Below are 12,609 nucleotides of genomic sequence, written 5' to 3' on the forward strand. Positions count from 1 at the left end.
CGCTCATCTTAAAAAAACAAAGACAAAACACCACTTTTCTTTACCCCGTAATCCCTCTAGCTGAGCCTATTTCTCTGCTTGCTTTCATAGCAAAACTTCTTGAAAGAGTTCTACGTGGACTCTCTTTTCCTCCTCTTTGATTCATACGTTTTCCTATGAATAACCTCCATATTGCCAAATCTGATAAGAAATGCAAATCAAAATCACAATTGAGATATCACCTCACAAATGTTAGGATGACTATTACCAAAAAACAAAAAATGGCAAGTGTTGGCAAGGATGTGGAGAAATTGGAACCCTTGTACACTGTCGATGGGAATGTAAAATGGTGCAGCCACTATGGAAAACAGTATGGAGGTTCCTCAAAAAATTAAAAGTAGGGGCTGGCCCAGTGGTGTAGTGGTTAAGTTCAGCTCTCTCCGCTTCTGCAGCCCAGGTTTGCAGGTTCAGATCCCGGGTGCAGACATACACCGCTTGTCAAGCCATGCTGTGGTAGCAACCCACATATAAAATAGAGGGAGATTGGCACAGACGTTAGTTCAAGGCCACTCTTCCTCAAGCACAAAGGGGAAGATTGGCAGCAGATGTTAGCTTAGGGCCAGTCTTCCTCAAAAAAAAGAAAAATTAAAAATAGAGGCTGGCCTGGTGGTATAGTGGCGAAGTTCATTCGCTCCACTTTGGCGGCTGGGGTTTCATGGGTTCAGATCCCAGGTGTGGGCCGACACACCATTCATCAAGCCACTCTGTGGTGGCATCCCACGTACAAAAAATAGAGGAAGACTGGGGCCAACCCGATGGCATAGTGGTTAAGTTCGTGTGCTCCACTTTGGCGACCTGGGGTTCGGAGGTTCAGATCCTGGGCATGGACCTAGCACCATTCGTCAAGCCACACTGTGAAAGCATCCCACATACAGTAGAGGAAGATTAGCACAGATGTTAGCTCAGCGACAATCTTCCTCAAGCAAAAAGAGGAAGATTGGCAACAGGTGTGTTAGCTCAGGGTCAATCTTCCTCACCAAAAAAAACCACATTAAAATAGACTACCACATGATCCTGCAATTCTACTCCTCGGTATATATGCAAAGACTTGAAATTAGGATTGTGAAGAGATATCTACACTCCCACATTTATTGCAGCATTATTCACAATAGTCAAGATATAGAAACAACTCAAATGTCCATCAATAGTCAAGTGGATAAAGAAAATGAGGAAAATGCGAGATAGACACACAATTAAACATTATTCAAACTTAAAAGTTAAGGAAATACTACCATTTGTAAAAGCATAGATGGACCCGGAAGATATTATGCTAACTGAATACCATTCACAATCGCAACAAAAAGAATAAAATACCTCGGGGTAAATTTAACCAAGGAAGTGAAGGACCTATATAATGAAAATTGCAAGGCCTTTCTGAGAGAATTGGATGACGACATAAGGAGATGGAAAGACATTCCATGTACATGGATTGGAAGAATAAACATAGTTAAAATGTCCGTTCTACCTCAAGCAATCTACAGATTCAACGCTATCTCATCAGAATCCCAATGACATTCTTTACAGAATTAGAACAAAGAATCCTAAAATTTATATGGGGCCACAAAAGACCCCGAATTGCTAAAGCAATCCTGAGAAAAAAGAACAAAACGGGAGGCATCACAATCCCTGACTTCAAAACTTACTACAAAGCTACAGTAATCAAAACAGCATGGTACTGGTACAAAAACAGGTGAACAGATCAATGGAATAGAATTGAAAGCCCAGAAATAAAACCACACATCTATGGACAGCTTACCTTCGACAAAGGAGCTGAGTGCATACAATGGAGAAAAGAAAGTCTTTTGCAAAAATGGTGCTGGGAAAACTGGAAAGCCACATGTAAAAGAATGAAAACTGACCATTCTTTTTCACCATTCACTAAAATAAACTCAAAATGGATCAAAGACCTAAAGGTGAGACCTGAAACCATAAGGCTTCTAGAAGAAAACGTAGGCAAGTACACTCTCTGACATCAGTATTAAAAGGATCTTTTCGGACACCATGTCTTCTCAGAGAAGGGAAACAACAGAAAGAGTAAACAAATGGGACTTCATCAGACTAAAGAGCTTCTTCAAGGCACATGAAAACAGGATTGAAACAAAAAAAACAACCCACTAACTGGGAAAAAATATTTGCAAGTCATATATCTGACAAAGGCTTGATATCCATAATATATAAGGAACTCTCACAACTCAACAACAAAAAATCAAACCACCCGATCAAAAAATGGGCTGGAGACATGAACAGACATTTCTCCAAAGAAGATATACAGATGGCTAATAGGCACATGAAAAGACGCTCATCATCGCTGATCATCAGGAAAATGCAAATGAAAACTACACTGAGATATCACCTTACACCCATTAGAATGACAAAAATATCTAAAGCTAATAGTAACAAATGTTGGAGAGGTTGTGGAGAGAATGGAACCCTCATACACTGCTGGTGGGAATGCAAACTACTGCAGCCGCTATGGAAAACAGTATGGAGATTCCTCAAAAAACTAAAAATAGAACTACCATACGATCCAGCCATTCCACTACTGGGTATCTATCCAAAGAGCTTGAAGTCAGCAATCCCAAAAGTCCTATGCACCCCAATGTTCACTGCAGCATTATTTACAATAGCCAAGACATGGAAGCAACCTAAGTGCCCATCAACAGATGAATGGATAAAGAAGTTGTGGTATATATATACAATGGAATACTACTCAGCTGCAAAACAGAACAAAATCATCCCATTTGCAACAACATGGATGGACCTTGAGGGAATTACGTTAAGTGAAATAAGACAGTTAGAGAAGGATAATCTCTGTATGACTCCACTCATAGGAGGAATTTAAAAATGTGGACAAAGAGAACAGATTAGTGGCTACCAGGGGAAAGGGGGGGTGGGGGGCGGGCACAAAGGGTGAAATGGTGCACCTACAACACGAATGACAAATATTAATGTACAACTGAAATCACACAAGATTGTAACTTATCATTAACTCAATAAAAAAAAAGATATTATGCTAACTCAAACAAGTCAGTCACAGAATGACAAATATAGCATGATTTCTCCTATAGGAGGTATCTAAAATAGTCAAACTTAGACAAGCAGAAAATAGATTGGTGGTTGCCAGGGGACGGGAGTGGGGAAAATGGAGAGTTGTTGTTCAGCATCAAGTTTTAGTTATGCAGGATACATAAGTTCTAGAGATCTACAACATTATAAACTTAAGAGGATAAGTCTTATGTTAAATGTTCTTCCCACACACACACACAAAAGCAAAGGGACGTAAGAAATCTTTTGGAGGTGATGGATATATTTATTACCAGGATTGTGGTGATGGTATCATGGGTGTAAGCATATTGTCCAAATTCATCACAATGTATACATTAACTATGTATATTTTTTTAATGTTAATTATACCTCAATAAAGCTGAAAAAAATATAAATTCTCTGTTCTCTTAAATGAGTTCTTAGCAGCATTCAAAGCAGTTGAGCACTTGCTCCTTGAAATACTTTTCTTGTTGGGTTTCTGGATAGCCCATGCTTCTCTCACTTTTAGTGGCTCCTCATATACTATCTAACCCCAAAATGTTGAAATGTATTTTTCCTATGCAGGTGATGGGGTTCAGGGCATGCCCCCCCCCCCCGCCCCCCAAGATGCACCACTCTGGTATGTGGATTATTTCAAGCTGAAGAAAATAAAAGCTCAGAAGACTCAGGAAGAACATTCCACCTTCTCCCCAACTGACTAAAAGAAATTTAAAATAAAGGCCAGTCCCCAGGACAAGCCATCACCTTAGATAACTCTGGGTATCTGGTAGACTGGGAGGATCCTTGCTAAGCCCATTCTTATCAAAGTTCTATTTACCAAACATTTGCTTTTCCATTTCCAGGAGTTGCCTTCCTCCCCTTTGAAGCTCCAGATCACTACCCCCAACATCCTCCTTGTCTGTAGCTGAAGAAATTTAAACAGGCAGCCTCAGCCAGATGACTGAGTTACTGTTTCTCCTGAGTTTCTCCCATGTATACATGCTATTAAACTTTGTTTGATTTTTCTCCTGCTAACCTGCCTTTTAAATTATTTGACCAGCCATAAGAACCTTAAGGAAAAGGCGGGGGGGGGGGAATTCTCCCACTTCCCCAACACAGGTGATCTTAAATGGTTTATAAATTCTCAGGTTTATATCTGCATCCCAAATCTGAGTTCAACTTGTTTGTATTGACAAATAAAAATGGCAAGCAATAGGATATATTGGAGAATATGAGGAAGCCATTTGGTGTAAACCTAATTCGGCCTCACCTTGTCTTTCCAAAAGGGCCTGACCGTGGCTGTTGAGCATGCATTGTATATCTGCTTTAGATATTCCCTATGGCAAGAACAAAGGCCCTTGAGATAAAGGTGCAACTTCCCTCCCTCTCCCAAAGTTGGCATCTTCTTAAGGCTTAAGCCTCTTTCCTTAGGCTAGAAACTGATTGCTGTGCTCACCTGTGACTGCCCAACTCGAGACAATAGACTTGCCTCCTGCTACGCCCTCTGAGATAGCAGACCTACTACCTGCTGTGTCCATCAAGTGCTGTGCTGACAGGGCAATCTTGTGACTATTGTGGGAGGGACATTTCAATCATATGTGAAACGTCCTGCTTGGGGGTATATAACCACTCTGTACACCTCACTTCTTTGGTGCCCTTTCTTCCTGTGGGAAGAAAGGCCCCGGGCCATGGTCCTCAGATTTCAGCTCAGAACAAATTCACCCATATTTTCGTTTATAGATTGCTTATGGATTATTTTCATGGACAGTATCTAGCTGTTTAATTGATATCTTGACTAGGATGTCTTCATAACATAGTCAGAAGGAAATTCTAGATATCCAACTCTCTGCCACAGTCCCCCCAAAGTGCTCTTCCCTTATATTCCCCATCTCATTAAATGGCACCTCCATTTATCTAGTTATTAAAGCCAGCAACCTAAGAGTCTTCTTGATGCTTCTCTTCCCTAATTCCCACATAAACAAGACCTATCTTTTTGATCTGCAAACACCATACTTGTTCAACCCCCCTTTATCTTGCCTAGAACAATGCTAGAGTTTACTGACTGATCTACTTTCACTTCCACTGTTGCCCACTTCCAGTCCATTCTCCAAAAGTAGTCAGAGTCTCATTACCCTTCAGTGACTTCACATTGCACTTACCATGGCCTGTAAAAATTAGGCTAATCTGATTCTTTCATGTCTCTCTATCCTCAAAGTGCTGGGAATACTGCAGTGAATGAAACAGGCAAGTCTTCTATTCTCATGGAGTAATCTGGGGGCTTTTTTTGGCAGGGGGTGGGGAATAGAATAAAGAAGTGCAGATAAATAAAACCATTTCTGAAAGTAAAGAGTACTATGAAGACAATTAAACAGGGGATTGTGTTAGACAGCAACTGATATTTGCGGTGGGTTTTAGACTGCGTGGTCAAGGATTGCCTCTCTGAAGGGACATTTGAACTGAATGATACAAAGGAATTTTTAGCACTTTCTCAGCAAAGGTTTATTTCTTGATTGTATCATAATCTCATCAAGGATCATCTGGGAACTCTAGTTTTTATCTAATTCCAGGACCCAGGCTGAGAGAGCAGCCACCAAACTGAAACTTGCAGGTTGCTGTGACAAAAGGAAGTAAGATTCTGAAGGGCCTCACACCAGCAATGAAAAGCTCTAGTCTGTAAGTGACACAGATTTCTTCCACCTATACTTTATTAACCAGAACTATTCACATGACCCCACCCAAACCAAGAATCTGGGAATCGCAGTCCTACCACGTCCTGGAAGGCAGAGAATCAGAAATATTCGGAAAACATAATTAACTACTACTATAGTCCTTCATGTTCACAGGGGAAAATATAAAGGAGGGAAAGTCATAGATACATGCATGGTAGTGGCAGGAGTTCTCCTACAACTGTGCAAGGCCATTAGAATTGCTAGTTCTGGTTCCTCTGGGAGGCATATGGTAGAAACAGAAGACAGTTTGGTGAAGCTTTCCGAGTCTTGCTGCTATCTGATCCCTCTAATACTGAGGAAATGGTTTCTTACTGTTTTGCAGACCTGGAAGAATGAATCCACAGAATGTGACCTCATTGTCCCTACTCAGGATTCTAGTTTGCTCACTTCAGTCAAGGTGCCTTAAACTTTTCTAAAAGTCAAGAACAGTCTGGAAATACATATATTCTCCATATCAACTTCTCAGAGCAAAAATCAAAGAAATGGGCACAAGACCGGCTCAATGTTTTTTATGAATGATTGATAATATTAATTTGAAGACTATTTCTTACATATTATACATCCATTTGTAGAGGGAGTAAAAGGTTATAGACACCACTAAGACATACCTGCTTTTTCTTCTAGCATTTTCAGTTTGTCTTTTTAAAAAACTTAATCCTTTGTTCTGTTTGAAATCTTTCAATTGTGAAATATTTCAGGACTGATATTAAATGTGACTAACACTAAGCCAAATACCTATGTGCCCAATACCCAGCTTATGAAATAAAATATTATAAAAATAGTCATAGGTCTTGTTTTTGCACGCTTTTTGGTGAGGAAGATTGGCCCTGAGCTAACATCTGTTGCCAACCTTCCTCTTTTTTGTCTCCCAAAAGCCCCAGTACATAGTTCTATATCCTAGTTATAAGTCATTCTAGTTCTTCTATGTGGGAGGCTGCCACAGCATGGCTTGATGAGCGGTGTGTAGGTCTATGCCGAGGATCCGAACCAGCGAACCCCAGGCCGTGGAAGTGGAGAGCATGAACTTAACCACTCGGCCATGGGGATGGCCCCCTATAGGTCTCTTTTTATACCTAATCACATTCCTCTTTCTCCCAGCTTCCCCAGAAGTAACCACTATTCTGAATTTAGAATTTATCCTTCTTGTGCTTTTCTTTGTACTTTTACTACATCTGTATGTATCTGTTATCAATATGTAGTATTTTTGAGATTTGGGGTTCTAGCAATGATGGGGTAAACACAACTGGATTAAAAAGAAAACAACAAGACTTATCCTCCCACCACACACAACTAAGAAACCGGACAAAACATACAGTGGTTTCCAGATATTAGACAACAGTCAGTGAAAGATAATGATCTCTGAGAGAAATGAAACAAAAGATGTGAGCCATATTATTGCCCCAGCTTACAGCCTGGAGAGAATTTTTAGGCTATGTGCAGGCAGGAAGTACCCAAACGGAGCCTGCTGGTTCCAGGAGCTAAAGATACAGAGCTCATACAAGGAAATCTTATGAGCATTTATGGGATGAAGTATGAGAGAAGACAGATCTGCGCAGGAAGAGCTCCAAATGAGTACTGATCAATGCAGGTGTGTGAGGAAACTACTCAAGGCCAGTGAAAGACCATGAGAAAGATTCAAGTATAGCCATCCCAGAACTCACACAGGGCTGGTAATACTCTATATTCCCACTAGCCAAATAAAAAAAACCTCCTAATACAAGGACATTCTCAAGAGGGTATCACATCAGTGTTGGGACCAAATTAGTCCTATACTAAAAGTTGTACTGGATCCACCTAACAAAGCAAGAAAGCAAGCCTCAAAATGGCAGAGTTGATTACAAATGGCTTAACTGAATCTCAAAACAAAGCCTGAAAATATTTTAGAAAAAAAATACAGAAACTCCAACAACTAAGAAAATAAAATTCACACTATGTGGCACTTGACAAAAAAAAATTACCAGATATGCAAGAGACAGGAAAATAAGACCTAAAATGAAAAGAAAAATCAATCGATATGAACAGACCCAGAGATGACAGAAACAGTTGGCAAGAATGTTTAAACACTTAGTATAAATATAGTTCATATGTTCAAAAAGGATGAAAGATGAGCATTTTAAGGAGATATGGAAGATGTAAAAGAAATCTATTCCTCAGCAATATGAATTTACTTAACACTACTGAATTGTGCTACACTCATAAATGGTTAAGATGGTATATTTTATATTTTTAGCATGGTAAAACAACCTTTGTTAATCTAAAAGGAAACAAACAAAACAAACCACAAATAAACATCTAGAAGTGAAAATACAATGTCTGAGAAGAAAAACAGTATGGTTAAAATTATCAACAGGTTAGACACTGTAGAAGAAGATTAATGAACTTAAAGACAACAGAAATCATCTAAAATGAGAGAGAGGAAAGATTGGAAAAAACTAAATATCAGTGAGCTATAGAAAAACATCATGTGCCCTAATACAGATATAACTGCACTCCCAAAAAGGAGGAGACAGATAGGACTGAAAATTTTGAAGGACTTACGGATGAAATTTTTCCAAATTTAATGAAAACCATAAACTCATATTTCCAAGAAGCTCAATGAACCCCAAGCAGAAGAAACAAAGAAAACTACACCAATGCACATCATAATCGTATTGCTTAAAATCAGTGATAAGGAAAAAACGTAAAAGCAGCCCAAAAAAAGACACGTGTACAGAAGAAAAATGAGAATTACAGCAGACTTCTCACTGGATTGAATGAAAGCCAGAAGAAAACGGAGCAACACCTTTAAAGAGCTGAAAGAAAAATAATGGTTGCCCAGAATTCTATATACAGTAAACATACATTTCAGAAATGAAAATGAAATAAATACTATTTCAGACATATCAAAGCTAAAATTCATCACCAGCAGCCCAGCATTATAATACATATTAAAGAAAATCCTCCAGACAGAAGGAAAATGACACCAACTATAATTCTGGATATACACAAGGAAATAAAGAGCACTGGAAACGCAAAGTTTGTGAGTAAATACAAAATACACTTTTCCCTAATTTTTAAACATCTTTAAAACATTACTGACCGGTTAAAACAAAAATGTAACAATGCATGTGGGGTTACTAATATATGTAGAAATAAAATGTATATCCACAATAACCTAAAATCTAGGAAAGGTGAAATGAAAGTAAACTATTGTAATGAGCTTATACTATACATGAAGGATAATAATATGATCAGAAGGTAGAGCGTAATAAGTGGAAGATGTCTAATATAAACCCTAAAACAACTTATAAAATAAAGAAAACAAAGAGTACAGATAACATGAAAAGAATATTGACTTATTCCTAACAAGTCAATAAAGGAGATTAAATGGAATTAGAAAATGTAAAATTTTCTGCCTTCTAAAAGAAGGCAGGAAAAAAATACAAAGAGATCACAAATAAGAGAGAGAATGAATAAATAGCACAATGGTACATTTAACCACTTTAATCACAACAACCAGTAATCATTTTAACTGTGAATGCTGTAAAAAAAAATCAAAAGGCAGAGATTTTTGAAACAGGAAAAGATAGAGACTGTCATGAAAAGGTAGAGACTGTCAAATTGTACGGAAAAGAACAACAACACTAAATACATATTCACCTAATGACAGAACTTCAAGATACATAAAACAGAAAATGATAAAATTAAAAGAACTGCACCAATCCACAATTATAGCCACTATTATAGATGTCAATACCCTTCTCTCAATAAATGACAAATGAAGTAGACAGAAAAATCAGTAAAGGAAGACCCGAATAACTCTATCAACCAGCATTCTACCTAACATTTTTCCCAAATACAACTGGATCACTGACCAAGATAGACTGTAAGATTGGCCGTAAAGAAAGTCTCAATAAATGTAAAAGAATTCAAATAATAAAAACTATGCTTTCTGGCCACAATGGTATTACATTAGAAACTAACAACAAGCCAAAGCAATCTCGAGAAAAACCAACAAAGCTGGAGGTATCACAATCTCTGAATTCAAAACATACTACAAAACTACAGTAATCACAACAGCATGGTACTGGTACAAAACACACACACAGCTCAATGGAACAGAACTGAGAGTCCAGAAATAAAACCACACATTTACGGACAGCTAATTTTCGACAAAGGAGCTAGTACAGACAATAGAGAAAGGAAAGTCTCTTCAATAAATGGTGTTGGCAAAACTGGACAGCCACAGGCAAAAGAATGAAAGTAGACTATTATCTTACACCATACACAAAAATCAACTCAAAATGGATTAAAGAGATGAATGTAAGACATGAAACCATAATACTCCTAGCTGAAAACATAGCCAGTATGCTCTTCAACATTAGTCTTCGCAGTATCTTTTTGAATACCATGTCTCCTCAGGCACTGGAAACAAAGAAAAAAATTAACAAACGGGACTACATCAAACTAAAAGTCTTCCCCATCAACAAAATGAAAAGACAATCCACCAACTAGGAGAAAGTATTTGCAAGTCATATATCCAATAAGGGGTTAATTTCCAAAATATATAAAGAACTCACACAACTCAACAACAACAAAACAAACAATCCAATCAAAAAATGGGCAGAGGATATGAACAGACATTTTTCCAAAGAAGATTTACAGATGGCCAACAGGCACATGAAAAGATGTTCAGGGGACGGCCCGTTGGCACAGCGGTTAAGTTCACACCTTCCACTTTGGCAACCTGGGGTCTCCAGTTCAGATCCCGGGGGCAGACCTACACAATGCTTCTCAAGCCATGCTCTGGCAGGCATCCCACATAAAATAGAGGAAGATGGGCACGGATGTTAGCTCAGGGCCAGTCTTCCTCGGCAAAAAAAGGAGGATTGGCAGCAGAAGTTAGCTCAGGGCTAATCTTCTCCAAAAAGGAAAGAAAAGAAAAGATGCTCAACATCACTGATAATTAGAGAAATGCAAACCAAAGCTACAATGAGATATCACCTCACATCCATTGGAATGGCTATTACTAAAATGACATGAAATAACAAGAGTTGCAGAGGATGTGGAGAAAAGGGGAGCCTCATATACTGCTCGTGGGAATGCAAACTGCTACAGCCGCTACGGAAAACAGTATGGGGATTTCTCAAAATATTAAGAATAGAACTACCATACAATCCAGCTATTCCACTTCGGGGTAGATATCCAAAGAAGACGAAAACACTAATTTGAAAAGATACATGTACCCCTATGTTCATTGCAGCATTATTCACAATAGCCACAACCGGGAAGCAACCTAAGTGCCCATCAACAGATGATGGATAAAGATGTGGTATATGCACACAACGGAATACTACCCAGCCATAAAAAAGACGAAATTGTGCCATTTGAGACAACACGGATGGACCTTGAGGGTATTATGCTAAGTGAAATGTTAGACAGAGAAGGACAAATACTGTATGATTTCACTCATGTGGAATATAAACAAACAAACACACAAACACACAGAAACAGAGAACAGATTGGTGGTTACCAAAGGGGAAGAGGGTGGGGGAAGGCCAAAAGGGGTAAAGGGGCACATATATATGGTGACAGACGGAAACTAGACTTTTGGTGGTGGACATGATGTAACTTATACAGAAGCTGAAATATAATGATGTACACCTGAAATTTACACAATATTAAAAACCAATGTGACCTCAATTACAAAAATTTTCAAACTCAGAGAAAACAGTATTTGAAAGAGAACTGAGGGGCTGGCCCCGTGGCCGAGTGGTTAAGATCACGCGCTCCGCTGCAGGCGGCCCAGTGTTTCGTTGGTTTGAATCCTGGGCGCGGACTGGGCACTGCTCATCAAACCACGCTGAGGCAGCGTCCCACACGCCACAACTAGAAGGACCCACAACGAAGAATATACAACTATGTACCAGGGGGCTTTGGGGAGAAAAAGGAAAAAAATAAAATCTTAAAAAGAAAAAAAGATAACTGAAAAATCCGCATATATATGGAATCTAAACGTATTTCTAAATAACTCATGCATCAAAGAAGAAATCCCAGAAGAAATTTTAAAATATTTTGAATAGAATGGAAATGAAAGCATGACATATCAAAATTTGTGGGGTATACCCAGGCAGTTCTTAGAGGAAAATTTATAGCATTAAAAACTCAGAAGAGAAGAAAATTCTCAAAACTATGGTTAAAGCTTAAGAAGCCAGAAAAAGAAGAGCAAAGTAAACCCAAATAAGTAGGAAAAAAGTAAATAAAAGGAAGAAATCAATAAAAATAAAAAACAACCAAAAATGACAAAAAGAGAGAAAACCAATTAAACCAAAAACGATTTCTCTGAGATCAATAAAATTGACAAATCTCAAGCAAGTCCAATAAGGATAAAAAAGAGAAAAGACACAAATAAATAATATCAGGAAAGAGAGAGAAGACATCACTACAGAACCTTCAAACATTAAAAGTGATATGGGAATAGAGTAGACAATTTTACGCCAACAAACTAATGACTTAGATTGAATAGACAAATTCCTTGAAAGACACAAACTAGCCAAGTTGACTCAAGAAGTAATAGAGACAGGACTTCCAGAATGGTGGTATAAGGAGCTCGGCAGAACATTTCCCCATGAAACGATCATTTAAATGATCAAAATTGGAGCCAGCCTGTGGCACAGTGGTTAAGTTCGCACATTGCACTTTGGCGGCCCGGGGTTCGCCGCTTCGGATCCTGGGTGTGGACATGGCACCACTTGGCAAGCCATGCTGTGGTAGGCATCCCACACATAAAGCAGAGCAAGATGGGCACAGACGTTAGCTCAGGGCCAGTCTTCCTCAG

The 12,609-nt window shown here is 38.7% G+C and overlaps 1 long non-coding RNA gene across 1 annotated transcript; it reads left to right on the plus strand.

Moving 5' to 3' along the window:
* The first annotated feature begins 5,352 nt into the window (after positions 1–5,352).
* Positions 5,353–6,573, plus strand: LOC138915589 (uncharacterized). Its single transcript, XR_011421618.1, has 2 exons — positions 5,353–5,736; positions 6,115–6,573. It is a non-coding gene; the product is annotated as an uncharacterized lncRNA (long non-coding RNA).
* Positions 6,574–12,609: the final 6,036 nt, after the last annotated feature.

The sequence above is a fragment of the Equus caballus genome, chromosome 9, assembly GCF_041296265.1.
Source record: "Equus caballus isolate H_3958 breed thoroughbred chromosome 9, TB-T2T, whole genome shotgun sequence".
Lineage (NCBI taxonomy): Eukaryota > Metazoa > Chordata > Mammalia > Perissodactyla > Equidae > Equus > Equus caballus.